The sequence below is a fragment of the Lutra lutra genome, chromosome 2, assembly GCF_902655055.1.
Source record: "Lutra lutra chromosome 2, mLutLut1.2, whole genome shotgun sequence".
NCBI lineage: Eukaryota > Metazoa > Chordata > Mammalia > Carnivora > Mustelidae > Lutra > Lutra lutra.
The window spans coordinates 59,169,229-59,188,256 of NC_062279.1; the positions used below are offsets into that span (position 1 = coordinate 59,169,229).

The following is a 19,028-nucleotide window of genomic DNA, read 5'->3' on the forward strand; positions in this document are numbered from 1 at the left end:
CCAGAAGAGGGAGGGGGAAGAGAGCAGAAGCTTATTTAAAGAAATAATGGCCGTGAACTTCCCAAGACTGGGGAGAGATTTGGAAAGTCAAGTTCATAAAGCTCATAGTCCTCAAACATATTTTCTCAAAGCAATCTTCTCCAAGGTGCATAACACTAAAACTTTCTAAATAAAAAATGAAAAAGCAACAAGAAGAAAGAAGCTTGTCACAACTCTACCACCACACTAGCTGCACATTCTTTGTTGGATGGAATGGGGCTATATATGATATAAAGTGATTTTTTTTGTATTTGTTTTGTTTTGTTTGGTGATGAAAAAATATGACTCCAAATCTTAACAAAAGAATTAACTGTCATTCCAAGAAGCTAATAAATTAATACTTTCACACTCAAGTAGCTTCTGGTTCTTACTATCTCATCAAATAATTCACTGGTTTAACTTCTTTTTTATTCAAGATGCCTTTTTAAGAAAATGTTAATTCCAGGGGCGCCTGGGTGGCTCAGTGGGTTAAGCCTCTGCCTTCGGCTCAGGTCATGATCTCAGGGGTCCTGGGATCGAGCCCCGCATCGGGCTCTCTGCTCAGCGGGGAGCCTGTTTCCTCCTCTCTCTTTGCCTGCCTCTCTGCCTACTTGTGATCTCTGTCTGTCAAATAAATAAATAAAATCTTTAAAAAAAAAAAAAAGAAAATGTTAATTCCAGTATAGTTAACATACCGTGTTATATTCATTTCAGGTGTACAATATAGTGATTCAGCATTTTCCTACAACGCCCGGGGCTCATCACAAGTGCACTCCTTAGTCCCATTACCTATTTCACCAATCCTCCACCCACCTCCCCTCTGGTAACCATAACTTTGCTCTCTAGAGTTAAGAGTCTGTTTCTTGGTTTGCCTTTCTCACTCCCTCCCCCCACCCCCACCCCCAATTTGCTCATTTGTTTTGTTTCTTAAGTTCCACATATAAGTGAAATCATATGGTATTTGTCTTTCTCTGGATGACTTATTTCACTTAGCATTATTCTTGTAACTCAAACCATGTCATGTGAATGGTAAAATAGCATTCTTTTTTATGGATGAATAATATGTGTCTACACACACACACACACACACACACATACACACACACAACATACACACATGTTCTCTATGCATTCATCAGTTGATGGACACTTAGGCTGCTTCCATAATTTGGCTATTGTAAATCATGCTGCTATAAACATAAGGGGTGCACATATCCCTTTGAATTAGTGTTTCTGTATTTTTTTGATAAATGGACAGTACTTTGATTACTGGATTATATGGTAGTTCTAAATTTTTGAGGACCTTCCATATATTTTTCCACAGTGGCTGCACCAGTTTGCATTCCCACCAACAGTGCATGAGGGTTCCTCTTTCTCTGCATCCTCACCAACATTTGTTTCTTATGTTGTTGATTTTAGCCATTCTGAGGTGTGAGGTGATGGTTCATTGTAGTTTTGACTTGCAATTCTCTGATGATGAGTGATATCGAGCATCTTTTCATGTGTCTATTTTTTTTTAAGATTTTATTTATTTGAGAGAGAGAGAGAGCACTCACATGAGAAAGAGCATGAGACGGGTGAGGGACAGAGGGAGAAGCAAACTCCCTGCTGAGTAGAGAGCCTGATGTGGGGCTCGATACCACAACCCTGGGATCATGACCTGAGCCTAAGGCAGAGGCTTTAACCCACTGAGCCACCCAGGCGCCCTAGACCTTATTCTGTTTTGAGTTTATTTTTGTGTATGGTATTAGAAAGTGACCCAGTTTCATTTTTTTTTCTTTCTTTCTCTCTTTCTTTTCTTTTTTTTGTGCATGTAGCTGACCAGTTTTCTCAACACCTTTTGTTGAAGAGACTGTCTTTTTCCCATTGGAATTCTTTCCTGCTTTGTCAAAGATTAATTAACCATTAAATGTGGGTTTATTTCTGGGTTTTCTTTTCTGTTCCATTGAATTATATGTCTGTTTTTGTTCTAGTACCATACTGTTTAGATTATTACAGCTTTGTCATATAACTTGAAGTCTGGAATTGTGATACTTCCAGTTTTGTTTTTGTTTTTAAAGATTTTTTATTTATTTATTTGACAGAGAGAGATCACAAGTAGGCAGAGAGGCAGGCAGAGAGAGAGAGAGGGAAGCAGGCTCCCTGCTGAGCAGAGAGCCCGACGTGGGACTCGATCCCAGGACCCTGAGATCATGACCTGAGCCGAAGGCAGTGGCTTAACCCACTGAGCCACCCAGGCGCCCCCAGTTTTGTTTTTGTTTTACAAGATTGCTTTGGCTACTTGAGGTCTTTTTTGGTTCCATACAAAATTTAGGATAGTTTCTTCTAGTTCTGTGAAAAATGCTGTTGGAATTTTGATAAGGATTGCATTAAATGTGTAGATCATTTTGGAAAGTATAGACATTCTAATAATATTTGTTTTTTCTACCCATGAGCATGGAACGTCTTTCCATCTCATTGTCTTTAATTTATTTCACCATTGTTTTTTAGTTTTCAGAATACAGGTTTTTCACCTCTTTAGTTAGGTTTATTCTTAGAAATCTTATTATTTTGGGTGCAATTGTAAATGGAATTGATTTCTTAATTTCTCTTTGCTGCTTCATCATTAGAATATAGAAATGCAACAGATTTCTGCACATTGATTTTGTATCCTGAGATTTTATTGAATTCATTTATCAGTTGTAGTCATTTTTTGTGGTCTTTTGTGTTTTCTATATATAATATCATGTCATCTGAAAATAGTGAAAATTTTACTTCTTTCTAAGGCTTTCAACATGACTTTTAATTATGTAAATACTGATGGTGTTGAGCTGAAATCCTTCCTTCTGATCTTACATGATTATTCTTGCCTCTAGGCTTAGAGTTGTCAGTCCATCTTCTCTTAGACTAGTCTTTACTGAAGAACGGTGCAAGTGCTATATCACAGACATTCTTATAAGTTGTAAAAAATAATTTCCTATCCAGATTATGTGTTTGAAAACACCCCATTTTAAAGATTAAAATAATTGGCTATTTGTCAACGAAAGCAGCTTCAGCAAAATTACATTTGAGATTGTTTGCAATGACACAATGCCAATGCATTTTGAGAGAAACAAGTAGGATGATTTATGGTTCCTTTGGAAAGAGAAGTTTCTTTTTTTTAAAGATTTGCTTATTTTAGAGAGAACAAGGGAAAGAGAGAATTTCTAACAGACTCCCCTCTGAGTGAAGAGCCCAACATGGGGCTCAATTCCAAGACCCTGTGTTCATGACCTGAGCTGAAATCACACTTAACCAAATGAGCCACCCAGGCATCCCAAGAAGTGTCTTTTATTTTCCTGATTTTCAACTCTTGTAGATTAGAGAAAAGACAGCAGAGAAGACTTGAGAATTAGGCTGCAGGAGTACCTGTGGGCAAGAGCATTGGAAATCTTCAACATGCTTCTTTAGGCACATCCTTCTGCATCATTCTTTTCCAGTGGTTCTCAATGGGGTGGGAGAAGCAGTATGTTTCTTTCTTCTCATGAGGAGGGAATTTAGATATTTCTCTGGGCTTTGCAGTTTGTCACAATGACGGAAGATGTGCTACAAGCTCTTAGAGCTGGGGTGGGTGGTTGAGAAGGCAGTTCAGTAATGCCCCAAGAAATCTTTTTCTCTTTTAAGCTTTATTGTCATAGAATCCACAAACCATACAATTTACCCATTTAAGGTATACAAATTCAGCAACATGGCAGGATACAAAAATCAATGCACAGAAATCAGTTGCATTTCTATGTACTAACAATGTGACTGAAGAAAGAGAAATTAAGGAATCAGTCCCATTTACAATTGCACCAAAACCCATAAGATACCTAGGAATAAACCTAACCAAAGAGGTAAAAAGATCTATACTCAAGAAACTACAGAACACTGATGAAAGAAATTGAGGAAGAGACAAAGAGATGGAAAAACATTCCATGCTCATGGATTGGAAGTATAAACATTGTTTTTTTTTTTATTTTTTTTTTTTAATTTTTTTTTTTAAGATTTTATTTATTTATTTGACAGAGAGAGATCACAAGTAGACGGAGAGGCAGGCAGAGAGAGAGAGAGGGAAGCAGGCTCCCCGCTGAGCAGAGAGCCCGATGCGGGCCTCGATCCCAGGACCCTGAGATCATGACCCGAGCCGAAGGCAGCGGCTTAACCCACTGAGCCACCCAGGCGCCCGTGGAAGTATAAACATTGTTAAAAATGTTTATGCCACCTAGAGCAATCTACACATTCAATGCAATCCCTGTCAAAAGACCACTGACAATTTTCACAGAGCTGGAACAAATAATCCTAAAATTTGTATGTAACCAGAAAAGACCCCAAATCGCCAGGGGAATGTTGAAAAAGAAAACCAGGGGCGCCTGGGTGGCTCAGTGGGTTAAAGCCTCTGCCTTCGGCTCGGGTCATGGTCCCAGGGTCCTGGGATCGAGCCCCACGTCGGGGCTCTCTGCTCAGCAGGGAGCCTGCTTCCTCCTCTCTCTCTCTGCCTGCCTCTCTGCCTACTTGTGATCTGCTCAGCGGGGAGCCTGCTTCCTCTTCTCTCTGCCTGCTTCTCTGCCTACTTGTGATCTCTGTCAAAAAAGTAAATAAAATCTTAAAAAAAAAAAGGAAAAAGAAAACCAAATCTAGGGGCATCACAAAGCCTGATTTAAGCTATATTACAAAGCTGTGATCGTCAGGACAGCATGGTACTGACATAAAAACAGACCTATAGACCGAAGGAACAAAATAGAGAGCCCAGAAATGGACTCTCAACTCTATGGTCAATTAATCTTCACAAAGCAGGTAGGAATGTCCAATGGAAAAAAGACAGTTTCTTCAATAAATGGTCCTAGGAAAGTTGGATAGCCACATACAGAAGCATGAAACTGGACCATTCTTTTATATCACACACAAAGATAAACTCAAAGTGGATGAAAGATCTAAATATGAGACAGAAACCCATCAAAATCCTAGAGGGGAAGACAGACCAGTAACCTCTTTGACCTTGGTCATAGAACCTCTTGTAAGACACGTCTCTAAAGGCAAGGGAAACGAAAGCAAAAATGAACTACTGGGACTTCATCAAGATAAAAAGCTTCTGCACAGCAAAGAAAACAGTCAATAAAACTGAAAGGCAACCTACAGTTAGAACAGCTAAAATTAACAAGACAGGAAACAACAAATATTGGTGAGGATGTGGAGAAATGGGAACCCTCTTACACTGTTGGTGGGAATGCAAGCTAGTACAGTCCCTCTGGAAAAGAGTATGGAGGTTACACAAGAAGTTAAAAATAGAGCTACCCTATGACCCAGCAATTGCACTACTAGGTATTTACTGCAAAGATACAGATGTAGTGAAAGGAAAGGGTATATGCACCCCAATGTTCATAGCAGCAATGTCCATAATAGTCAAACTGTGGAAGGAGCTGAGATGTCCTTCAACAGATGAGTGGATAAAGATGTGGTTCGTATATACAATGGAATATTACTCAGCCATCAGAAAGGATGGATACCTACAATTTATGTCAATGTGGATGGAACTGGAGGGGATTATACTAGGTGAAATAAGTCTGCCAGAGAAAGACAATTATCATATGGTTTCACTCATCTGTGGAATATAAGAAATAGCACAGAGGATCATAGAGGAAGGGAGGCAAAACTGAATGGGAAGAAATCAAAGAGGGAGACAAACCATGAGAGACTCTTGACTCCGGAAAACAAACTGAGGGTTGTGAAAGGGGAGGTGAGTGGGGGGATGGGCATTAAGGAGGATACGTTATGTGATGTTACATGCAATGATGAATCACTGAGCACTACACCTGAAACTAATGATATAGTATATGTTGGCCAATTGAATTTAAGTAAAAAATATTTTTATATGTAATATACAAATTCACAGAACTGTGTGACCATTACCACAGTCAATTTTAGAGTATTTTTGTCAGCACAGAAAGAATCTCTATACTCATTATTGTTCAATTCCCATCCCGCTCCCAGCTCTAGGAAACCACAAATCTACTTTCTGTCTCTACAGATTTGCTTTTTATGTATATTTCATATAAACGGAGTCATACAATATATAGTCCTTTGTGCTTCGCTTCTTTCCCTTAGCATTATGTGTTCAAAATTCATCCATGTTGTAGGCTGTCTCAGAATGTCATTTCTTTTTATTGCAGGGTAACATTTCATTCTAGTATATACTGCATTTTTTTTAATGCATTCTTCGGCTAATGGACTTTTGTGTAATTTCTACTTTTTAGCTATCATGAGATTATGTCTGCTATGAACATTTGTGTACAAGTGTTTGTGTGGACACATAGTTTTGTTTCTCTAGAGCAAATACCTAGGGGTAGAATTGCTGGGTCATATTGTAACTCTATATTTGATTTTTTGAGGGACTGCCCAAGTGTTTTCTAAAGTGTGTCGACCATTTTACATGTCTTCTAGCAGTGCATGAGGGTTCTGATTTCTCCACACACTAGTCAAAGCTTGTTATCATCTGTCTTTTTAATTACAGCCATACTAGAAGACATAAAGTTGTATCTCATTGTGGTTTTGATTTGCATTTCCCTGATGGCTAATGATGGCATCTTATCGTTTTAGCCATTTGTATGTATTCTTTGGAGGAAGGTTTATTTAGGCCCATTGCTCATTTTCATTTTTTAAAAATTTTTTAAAAGATTTCATTTATCTGACAGACAGAAAGCACAACCAGGGGGAGCAGAAGAGGGAGAAGAAGACTCCCTGCTGAGCAGGGAGCCTGACACAGGATTCCATCCCTGGACCCTGAACTGAAGGTAGATGCTTAGTGGACTGAGCCACTGAGGAGCCCCTGCATTGCTCATTTTTAATTGGCTTATTTATCTTTTAATTCTTGAATTTAAGGCATCTTTATGTATTCAAGATACATGCCCCTTGTTAGATATGACTTACAAAATCTTTCTTCCATTCTGTGGTTGTTTTTTCACTTTCTAGAGTATCCTTTAAAGCACACATGTTTTTAATTTTGGTGATGTGAAGGCTGTCTTTGCACAATAAATTCCCCCACAATCATGCCAATAGCATGAACACTGACAAAGGTCGCAGTAAAAAGCTTTTGGTTTATGTTGACCAAACCAACAATCTTTTTTTTTTTTTTAAAGATTTTATTTATTTATTTGACAGAGAGAAATCACAAGTAAGCAGAGAGGCAGGCAGAGAGAGAGGAGGAAGCAGGCTCCCCGCTGAGCAGAAAGCCCGAAGTGGGGCTCGAACCCAGGACCTGGGATCATGACCTGAGCTGAAGGCAGCGGCTTAACCCACTGAGCCACCCAGGCGCCCCCCAAACCAACAATCTTGATGCTTACTGGAATCTTTAAACTCACAAAAGCCTATTTTGCTCTTTCCTCTTCTAAAATCTCACTAATACCCTGTATAAGATTTTTCTACTTAAAGATTTTTATATTCCTCAGCAGTGAATAGATTTAAGTGAACTTCTTTTCCCCTTGTCATATTTCATTTCTTACTAAACCTCAAACTTGGGATCAATCAGATTGATGTTTAGTTGGTAAGTCCCACATAGTGATCATATTGTAACATTTTCAGAACATGTGGTATGCTTGGCTTAAAGTCCATAGACATGGGCGCCTGGGTGGCTCAGTGGGTTAAGCCGCTGCCTTTGGCTCAGGTCATGATCTCAGGGTCCTGGGATCGAGTCCCACATCGGGCTCTCTGCTCAGCAAGAAGCCTGCTTCCCTCTCTCTCTCTCTCTCTGCCTTCCTCTCCGTCTACTTGTGATCTCTCTCTGTCAAATAAATAAATAAAATCTTAAAAAAAAAAAGTCCATAGACATAACAAAACATGGTATTTTATGTGAATTGAATAACAAGACATGCAACATTGCTATGCATTGCCCCTGTTACTACCTGGAGCGGGTATTAAAACTGAGGTCTGAGCAGGGGAGGAGGAAAGACAGTGGGAGGAGAAAATAGAAAGTAAAAGAGAAGAGGTGGATGAAGGTGGAGAAGAAAAGGCAAGAGATGGAAGGAAGAAGAAATGGTAGAACTGGAAGAAACAGAGAAAGAGGCAAGAGAGAAAGATCTCTCAGGCATGGTTGCCTTTTTAGTCTTTGCCCACTCCCTCCCTTCCCACTATTGCGGAAGGCTCAGCAGCATCCTGTGTAGCTCTTTCCCAGCACTTACCACCCAGCGTGATAGAGCGAGGAGACCCGTCTTCTCCTTTCAGTGGGTATCAGAAGGCATAAAGCATTGGGTTTCACATTGTCTGCAATCCTAATACGTCCGGTGTGTGAGTGCAGAAGACCTGAGTTAGTTGGCGACTCCAAGCATTACTTGGAGCTGTGCTCAGGGAGGAATCAGAATCCTATGTGAGGTGATGCTGTTCCAAGAGGAAGCTGACCTGACCCCCAGAACCCCTCCTCATCCCAGTGTGCATTTGTTTTTCCCCTGTGATATATGCACTTAAAGTCGGAAGGATTACAGTGGACTTTTAAAAAGTTGTAAGTTTATGTGTCTGTTTAAAGGGAAAGTAGGAGATACGAAGGTGGGTGAAATAGATTACCATTTACAATTTTCTTGTATGTAATGCAATCATAGTATGATTGAGTGCATTTGTGCCATAAGTTAATGCTCTCTGGTCAGCACCATAAACAAATGAAAAATTAAAAAGGAAGGAATGAGAGGAGCATGTTGCTCCTTAATACCTTTACCTTACCTATGTCATGAGTTCTGAATTCAGTAGTTTAACAATCATTTGTTAAATTTGACAATATTGAGTGAGTACCACTAACCCAGGCTACTTGACACTGTGCGCGGGTTTGTAATTATCCCGTGAGGCTTTCAAAAGCCTTTCTTTAGACACTTCTTATTGTGAAATGATGATGTCAAAATAGAGTCAGCAACCATAATCCCCCAGGAACAGATTCCTGGGAAAGATGCTGACGTCTCCGTTTAAAAGACAGTAAGAATGTGGGAAGTCCATCCATGGAAACATTCCCACAAGAAATTAGTCACTGGGTATACATTTCTTATTCTGTTATTTGTCCTAATACTTCCCATCAATAAAAAAAAATTGTAACTGCTTTTGGTTCTCATTGCTGCTTTCACATCTCCTTTGCTCCAGTGGAGTCTATTTTAGCTGAAGCTGGGCAAGGCGTAAGCATGTATGCCCAAGCAAGGCAGCCTGGAAGACTAGTGAAGTGACAGCCTAGATGACTTCCAGTAGAGCTTAATTACTTCCATTTATGCATTCACTGCGTACACAGCACAGTCACCTTTAGACATGAACTTGTTGACAACAATGTGTCTAAGTTCTCTTCCATTTCGGCAGTGAGAAGCGCTTATTATCCCTTGCAGGATGCTCTTTTACTGTTGGCTCATGTCCTTGCTTCATTGCTCTATTGATTGTAAAACTGTTGATCAGTGTTCGGAATCACAGCTCCATTCAACAGAGCTGCTTGGAAATCAATCAAGAGCATTTTCCCAATTTAATTACACCTGCCCTTGTCTGGAGTATAATAAGGGTGGTGAGTTACTTTCTGATTTCCTTAAGTAAAGGATGTTTTACCAAAGTGATGCCTGTATCATGGTTTGATACACATGTATACAAATCTTTACAGTCAGCAGGCAATGCTTCCATTATTATTGCAGTTATTTATTTTGCTTACTTAAGCCCAAGTGGAGGGTGAAGTGCATTAGCAGCTCATAATAATCAGGATCCTTAAATTTAAGTCCTCTTGTCATTTCCCAGCATGTGGGAAACGCAGGCTTTGGAGCTTGGGTAGGTTTAGATTAAGAGAATGGGTCCACGTTGATGGGCAGGGCTCCCTCTTAGTTCCTCTATTTCTTCATTAGTAAAAACCTTTGAATTGTTAAAAGAATATAGTGTGATTGTATATTCAAGATATGTCATGCTAATAGATGCACAAAATATGCTACTTCTCTTTCATGTTTTCATAGGATAATTATTTGAAACTCTAAATTTTCCTCCCATCTCTTGAGCAAACAAGGGCAAAGCTAGTAATTTATGTGCCCTGGTTAGTTTAATGTGTAGTCCATAATCTGTAGCTTTCATCTTAATCCCAGAGTCTTTTCCTGTCCTCTTATAATCTGTTACAGTAAAATCGCCTCATATGCACATTTAACTCATGAGAACTTGATTGCACACATGTGGATTGGGAGAATCCTACTGGTGATTGTCATGGTACTGCCCCTCTAAGAATAAATTATCCCAACAATATAAAATGGGAGATGTAATCTACTCTTCATTAGTAGATCTTACTTTGTATTTGCTTTTTTAAATATCATGTGATTTTAGTGCTTAAGTATACATTTTAAAATATGATACAACCTCTAAATACAAACCAAATACTTCAGTGGCTAACCAAAGAAATAGTTCTAACGTTGGAGGAAAAATTGACCTTTTTGTACCTATGGAGAATTGGAATGTCGGCCTCCTGTGTGGCTTGAAATATGAGTATGCTTACTCTACTTCGCAGGCTGCTTAAGAGTTTTCAGGGATATATTTTACAAGGGACCAACCTACATGCCATCTTTTGCCTTGGACTTCAGAACCTAATCATCTAGAGGAGGTACAGTTATACCAAGCTCCTCTTATTCTCTACATTCAATTATATTCATAACTTTATCAGTTAACAAATATTTATAGAATCTTAAAAGTCTTTTGGAGAAACATGAATCTATTGGCTGATGCTAACTTTTTAGAAAAGATTTATTTATTTGTTTATTTATTTATTTATTTATTTTAGAGAGAGCGAGCGAGCATATGTTGGAGGGAAGGGGAGAGGGAGAGAGAGAGAATATTCAAGCAGACTCCCCACTTAACATGGAGCCCATTATGGGACTCAGTCTCATAATCCATGAGATCATGACCTGAGCCAAAACCAAGAGTCAGATGTTAACTGACTGGGCCACACAGGAGCCACTGCTGATACTTTTTAATGCTCTTTCTAACCTTATTCATCACAACAAAACTAGTTTTTTGGTGTGTTACAAAGTTGTGTACATAAAATCAGGAAGCTATAAAATGCCTGAGCTGGAGGAAACTTAGCCCTTTTCTCAGTCCCATAGTATAGTGATCTGCCCAGCATCCCACAGCAAAGTAGAGGCAGAGCCATAGCTCTTTTTTGTTAGAAGATCAAAGATCTCTAGTAAAGTAAAGATATACTGAAAGTGAAACACATTCAGCCATTGAAACATTAGCTTTTCAAATTGAACTAATCTAACTACCCAAGAGAGAGCTTCTCATGAAGGAGGCACTGGGACAAAAAAAACCTCTGACAAGGGCAGAAAAATATAGAAAACAAAATGATCAGAGGGACAGGTCCAAGTGAAGGGTCACACTAAGGGGTCTGGGGATTTTGGGGAGGGTGAGGAGTGGGCAGGGAGCCAGGAATCTCCTCCAAAATGCAAAGACACTGAATTTTCAGGCCTCCCTAGGTTGAAGATATGCCCTAGAAGAATGGGCAATATGGAAATAGATCAGCCCTCAAAAAAACTGCAAACAGCTTTGAACCCTCTCAATCCTTGATGCAATTAAGGTGATCTTCTCTCACCCTACCTGCCTGCTAGAAGAAAAGTAAAGCCTCACTGAAGTGAGATACTATCATCCATAGCCTCTACAGTTTTTTGTACATAATGCCAGCACTCAAAAAAAAAAAAAAAAATTCCAAGCATGTCAAGACAGGAAGAAGAAAGACAACAGATTTATAAGCCCACAGATAATCTGGATATTAGAATGATCAGATATTGATCACTATAATGATCATAATTGATACATTCAAATAAAAGATGGACAAAACGGAAAATTTCTCCAGAGAAATGGAACCTATAAAAGAGTTCAGGATTGAATAACACTGTGACTGGGGTTACCTGGGTGGCATAGCCGGTTAAGCATCAGACTCTTGGTTTCAGCTCAGATTGTGATCTCAGGGTCTCGAGGTCAAGCCACAAGGGACTCCAGGCTTAGAGATTCTCTCTCTCCCTGTCCCTCTTTCTTCCTGGTTGTGCTCTCCCTCTCTTTCTCAAATAACTAAATAAATCTTTAAAAAAGAAAAAAAGAGAAAAATATTATGACTAGAAGTAGAAAGTCAGTAGTGGGTTTAAAAGCAGTCTAGACACATCTGAAAAGAGACCAAGAGAGATGAAAGCTAGATCAGTAGAAAATACACTGATATCAATATCTGATCATTCTTGAGAGAAGCAAAAGGATGGCAAAGTAGATAAAGGAGATGAAGAGGGACAAACTATCAAGTGTAAAATAAATCAGTCACAAAGATGAAAAGCAGAGCACAGGAAATACAGTCAATAATATGGAAAGAACACTGTAAGGTGACAGATGGTGGTCACATTTGCCATGGTGAGCACCAAGTAATGAATGGAATTGTTGAATCACCATGTTGTACACCTGAAACTAGAATAATATGGTATGTTAATTATACTTCAATTAAAAAGGCAACAGAACATCCTGCTCACCGGTACACCAGGGGTTGGAAAAACCACGCTAGGCAAAGAACTTGCATCAAGATCAGGACTGAAATACATTAATGTGGGTGATTTAGCTCGGGAAGTCTGATCAACGGATATCATGGAGTCTGGCAAGATGGCTTCTCCCAAGAGCATGCCGAAAGATGCACAGATGATGGCACAAATCCTGAAGGATATGGGGATTACAGAATATGAGCCAAGAGTTATAAATCAGATGTTGGAGTTTGCCTTCTGATATGTGACCACAATTCTAGATGATGCAAAAATTTATTCCAGCCATGCTAAGAAAGCTACTGTTGATGCAGATGATGTGAGATTGGCCATCCAGTGTCGTGCTGATCAGTCTTTTACCTCTCCTCCCCCAAGAGATTTTTTATTAGATATTGCAAGGCAAAGAAATCAAACTCCTTTGCCATTAATCAAGCCATATTCAGGCCCCAGGTTGCCACCTGATAGATACTGCTTGACCGCTCCAAACTATAGACTTAAGTCTTTACAAAAAAAGGCATCTACCTCTGCGGGAAGAATAACAGTTCCACGGTTAAGTGTTGGTTCAGTTACTAGCAGACCAAGTACTCCCACTCTTGGCACACCAACCCCACAGACCATGTCTGTGTCAACTAAAGTAGGGACTCCAATGTCCCTCACAGGGCAAAGGTTTACAGTACAGATGCCCACTTCACAGTCCCCAACTGTAAAAGCATCAATTCCTGCAACATCCGCAGTTCAGAATGTTCTGATTAATCCATCATTAATTGGGTCCAAAAACATTCTTATTACCACTAACATGGTGTCATCACAAAATACTGCCAATGAATCATCAAATGCAATGAAAAGAAAATGAGAAGATGATGATGATGACGATGATGACGATGATGACTATGATAATTTGTAATCCAGCCTTGATGCTTGTAACATGTATACTTGGTCTTGAATCCATTGTACTATATTAAACATGCATGCTGGGTATTTTCAAGTTCTGTTGTAGAAAACTTAAATGCTATTTAATGAGTAAATATGGTTATCCTTTCCGATTGAGATGTTGGGTTTTCTTTAATAGGATTAGTAATGGTTATTCATCAGCCTTTAAGTGTAAAAAATAAAACTGTTTTCATCAAAAAAAAAAAGGCAACAAAATATAGGGGGGATAGAAGGCGTATAAGAGATGTATGGGACATGGAGAAAACCTAAAGATGTAATGTATAACCAGATGGAGAGAGAGAGTAGGGCAGAAGCAATATGTGATGTTTTATTAGCTGAGATGTTCCCAAAGTTGATGAAGACTTAAATCACAGATTTAATGAGTGCAACAAAGACTCAACAAGGTGTGAGCAGAAGAAATCCACACCTAGGTTCAAACAGTAAAACTGAAGTCCAAAGACAGAGAAAAGTCTTAAAAGGTGTCAGAGAGAATTGATATGTAAACTTCAAAGGAGCTGGGACTTTTCAACACAAACAGTTCAGGTCAGAAGACAATGAAATAACATCTACAAGTGCTGAGAGGAAACACTGCCCATGTGGAATTACATATGCAGTATAAATGCTCTTTAAAAATGAAGGGAAAATAGAGAAGAGATTTCCGATGAGCAAAATCTAAAATAATTTGTCCTTAGAAGAACTGCACTGATAGAAAATTATAAATGAACATTTACTGTGTAGTACAATGAAAATAATGCCTTGGGGATTTAAATATATGAAAAAGGAAAACATGAGATCCATAACACAAAAGTTGAGATGATAGTAGAGTATTAGTCAAGGTTATCCAAAGAAACAGAAGGGTCACAGGAGGGCAGGATACAGAAAATTAACCATCACATGGAGTCAAAGAGTTCTAAGATCCTTTAATTGAGAGAAGCAATAAGACTATGAATTATATGAGTTTCTACTAGGCATGTACATTGTTATCTCTTGTATAAACAGGAAAAGAATTCACAATAAGTTAATGGAGAGAAAAAAGAATTATAAAAGTAATTAATTAATGCCAAAAGATAAGACAAAAAAAGAACAAAGAAAATATAGGAACTAAGTAAGATGGTGGCTTTTACTTCAAATATTTATTAAGTTTAACAGACAAAAACTCTAGTAATAGATCAAAGATTGTAAACTGGTTAAAAAGAAAAACAAAAACCAATGTTGCTTGTAAGAAATGCTCCTTACATACAAGGACATGGGAAGCAAGGAAAGTCAAGGTATTAATAAGAATGATTCAATGGGTTATGGACTCTAAGCAGAACAGAGAAGAGATGAACAGGAAAAGGCCTACAAATAGGGAGGTAATAGATCACCTATGTTCTACTTTGGCTCCTTGTTTAAAATCACCTGGAGGACTGTGGACTGTGAGAAACAAACTGAGGGTTCTGGAGGGGAGGTGGGCGGGGGTGAGCCTGTTGGTGGGTATTAAGGAAGGTACGTCTTGCATGGACCACTGGGTGTGGTACATAAACAATGAATTTTGGAACACTGAAAAAAATAAAAAAAAATTACCTGGAGGAGTTTTTTTTTCATTAAACTTTTCCTTTTGAGATAATTATAGATTCACATGCAGTTGTAAAGAATAATACAAACAGGTCCAGCTTGCAAAACTCTAGTTAATATCATAGCTAGGATACAGGCATTGATGCAGCAAAATACAGAACATTTTCATCACCTTGAGGACCCCTTATGGCAAACATTACTCTGTTCTCCATTTCTATAATTTTGTCATTTCAATAATGCTGCATAAATAGAATCAAATGGTCTGCAATCTTTTGTGATTGTCTTTCACTCGGCATAATTCCTGGAAAGTCATCTGGTTGGTTGCATATATCAGTAGTTTGCTCCTTTTCATTGCTAAGTTGTAGTCTATCAATGCACCACAGTTTAACTATTCATCCACTGAAGGACTTCTGGGTTGTTTCCAGTTTTGGACTATTATGATTGAAGCAACATTAGATGTTCATAGAAAGATTTTTATTTGAACCTAAGTTTTCCTTTCTCTCCGGAAAATGTCCAGGAGCATGATCACTTGGTTAAATGGTAGTGGCATGTTTAATATTTAAAGAAACCGCCAAACTGTGTACAGAGTTGCTATACAATTTTATATTCCCATGGGTAATGTTTCTTAACAGATTCTCCACATCCTTGGAACGAATTATTATGGTAAAGTGACTGGCCAGCTCAAGGGGGACGTCTGGCTCCATCCCAGCCACATGGCCTATGACTGCTCCTTAAAAGTACCAGGAGGCCATTATAAAAATAACAGCCAGAGAGGCCAATGGTTGATTACCTACTACTACCTACTACCTAGTATCTACTACTACTACCTACTGCCTACCTACTACGTTGTAGGCAGAGTTCTAAGCATTTATATGTAACAGCTCATTAAATCCTTTAAAAAATACGGGTGTTGTTACTCCATTTGACAGATAAAACACCTGAAATGCCCAGCTTAAATCACTTGCCTAAAGTCATATAGCTGGTAAGTGGACAGCCAAAATTCCAAGTCAGCCTGCCCATCTCCAGAGCCTGTGTTCTTCTCACCTCAGTGTGCTTCTCCCGAAGGCAGGGAAGGTGTCCAGGCAGGCAAAATGAAAAGACTCTGTAGGATGACTTTTTCCTGGCTGGGGATTTTCATCCTTCCCCAGGGCCAGCTATTTTCTGTCTTCCCACCAAACCTCTTCCTTTCAAACATTTCTCCAATCCCCCTTCTGCCAGGATTTCACATAATTTCCCTCCATGATTCCAGGAACACTGTCGCCCTGGGTTGGACTCCCTGAACTGTGATGGGAAAGAAGATGCTGACACAAGACAGGTTTTTCCTCTCACTGACTCACTGTTAGGGACTAAAAGAAGACGAAGAACAGCAACAACACACACCCCAGAGTGGAAGGCCAGCTCTCCAGTCTCTAGATTAATATAGCTTCCAGGGTCTCAGTGAGGACGGATTTTCTCTTCCACAGGGGAAGCACCTGTCTTGGGGTTGACCACTACTCACCCCCTGAGTGTGCTGGTTTAGGACGGGAGGGAAAGTTGCTGTTTTCTGCTTGACTTTCAGATGACCCAGGCAAAGCCCACTGTCAACAACTCAGGAAAACCTGGTGCAAGCTTTCTCTCTCACCCCACCAACGTTGCTTAGCATGGCAACCAGCACAACGTAATTCCAAAAATAGTGTTGAGCATTTATCAGGAATTGTCTGGGGCCAACTGTTGAAATTCCCAGAAAGCAATATGGATATGCCTCTTCACAGAAGCTTAACAAAATTTCCTTCCAGGAGCTCTATTATTGGGGTAGGGAGGAGAGCAGGAAAGGGTCCAGAATGACCTTAGCCTTCTCAGAGCATCCTTGCTGAGGGACTGTAGGTAGGAGGAGGCCATATGGGGAGGAAGATGATGAACAGACAAGGGAGAACAGAGAGAATGGTAAAGGGGAACATTCGAGACTCATCGTAACCCAACTAATTCTGATTTCCTGTTCTCTCTTTTCTCTGCCATAAGCTCATCATTGATTACCATGTTTTCTGAGCTGAAGATTTCACTGTAAAGTCCAACCTGTGGTCTAACAATGAAACAGAATCATTTTGCTTGGGGCTTTTTGGGAAATAGGGGGCATATGGTTGTGTTCTTGTGACCTTCCTGTTCAAGCTTTCTCCACTGTCTTTTGATGAGGGAGGAAGGATGTGTAAATTATTTATGTTTTTCACTACAAATATGGATGTGGCATCAGCTAAAATACGCCCACTGGAAAGAAAGAGGCTTTTCACAACTCAAGGTATAGGCTGAAATAGGCATTTCATTATTTCATCACAGTTTCATCTAGGGGTTCTGAAGCGTCTGACACATTATTTCACTACTGAAATGCATGCTCATGGACTCCAGTCCTATCTTAAATGATTTTAGCCAACATTCACCCAATAGTCCCCTTTTATACTCTTGGCAGAATTTTCTTTTTAAGGGAAAAAACCAAAAACAAAACCATCAAAAAACCAAAGAAACATTTGACTCTGCAAAAAGACAATGGGAGGGTACATTGATTTTTTTACCCCCTGCAATCAAGGCAAATGCATCCCTGTCCTGAATATAAGCCATTTAAAACACGTGATGCATCTGGGCTGAAAATTAGAAATGCCTGATGTAAACAGACAGTAATCTTTAAAAAAATATGTACATATATATATTCATTTTTAATCAAAGTAACACATGTACATATTTTTAAGTCAAAAGGATTATAATATTTATAACGACAAATAGCTACCTCCTAATGGTTCCCTTTCTACTTGCCAAATTTCTACTTCCTAGAAGCAACCCCTAGGTAAATTCTTTTCATCCTGCAGTTTACTTTGATTATTCTAAACAGATACTGAAATTGCTGCTTCTTGACTTTCTGGTTTTCTATGTTATCAATATTACCTGGTGACTTCTTACCATGGAAGGCAAACATTGTGCATTCTTACTTCAGATTTCACACACATACCCTCCCAGAATTTAAATCCTTTTTTGGTTAGATTCTTACTGATGTAAATAAATATTGTTCTCTGATGAGACAAGCAGTTTTTCATGTTTGCTTTTCTGTGTCATCTTTTTATTTCCCAGAGTAAATTTCCTTGGATATTTCTTTTCATTGGCTTCCTTGGGATTTCTTGCTGTTTGCACATTTTCTGCTAACAAAGCAAAACACCCTTCAATCCAATTTTCCAGTTTCTATCCCACCCCTGCCGCCTTGTTCTCTTTTTTCCCTGACGACATCCCTCCCAGAGCCCTCTGCACAGATTCCTAACCTAGGAATCCCCATTGTCCCTCCCTGCAACGGATCCCTTATTTTCTGTGCCCTTTGGTTTAACATTTAAGGTGATGCCAGCTGCTATAAGCAACATACTTCAAGTTATTAGCTTGACATGAAAGAGGCTTGTTTCACCTAACAGCCAAATGCAGCTGTTTAGTGGCTTTTCCGCTAAAGAGGGACACACTTTCCTGCGTCTTGTGATTCTGCTGTCCTTGTGATACCATGTGGTTTGATTCTGGTCTGTAGGCAGAGAAAAGAGGGTCATCTGTGGGAGGTTTAATTCCAGTGGCCAGAACCCAGGCAGGTACATGCCCAGCCCTGATGACAGGCGAGGCTAGGAAAGGCAGTCTCTGTGCTCACGAAAGAGAGGGACCTGTGAGGAAGCAATAAAACTTGAAGAGATAGTGGCTGAGGATTTTCTGGAGTTGAAGAAAGAGATGAATCTTCAGACTGAAAGCATTCTAAATTTTGAATCCTACAGGAATGAAAAGGAATCCACACCTAGACTCATGAAAGTGAAAACAAAGGTGGCCTTTATTAGTTTTGTTACCCACAATTTCCCTTTTCTTTTTCCATACTTGATACTACTCAATTTGGGTCATGAGTCAGTAATATATCTTCAGGGTTGTTTTTTTTTTCCTCATTTAAGAGGGGTATAGATTATATGGCGTGAGGTCTGAAAATGGCGGCTGCTTTCAAGCAGATATGGCAGCTTGGTTGACTGTACCTTTTTTGTTCCCAAATCTGTAGACCAGCGG

At 39.3% G+C, this 19,028-nt stretch overlaps 1 pseudogene; it reads left to right on the plus strand.

The window, feature by feature from the left end:
- The first annotated feature begins 12,491 nt into the window (after window positions 1-12,491).
- Window positions 12,492-13,622, plus strand: LOC125092978 (transcription initiation factor TFIID subunit 9-like; annotated as a pseudogene).
- Window positions 13,623-19,028: the final 5,406 nt, after the last annotated feature.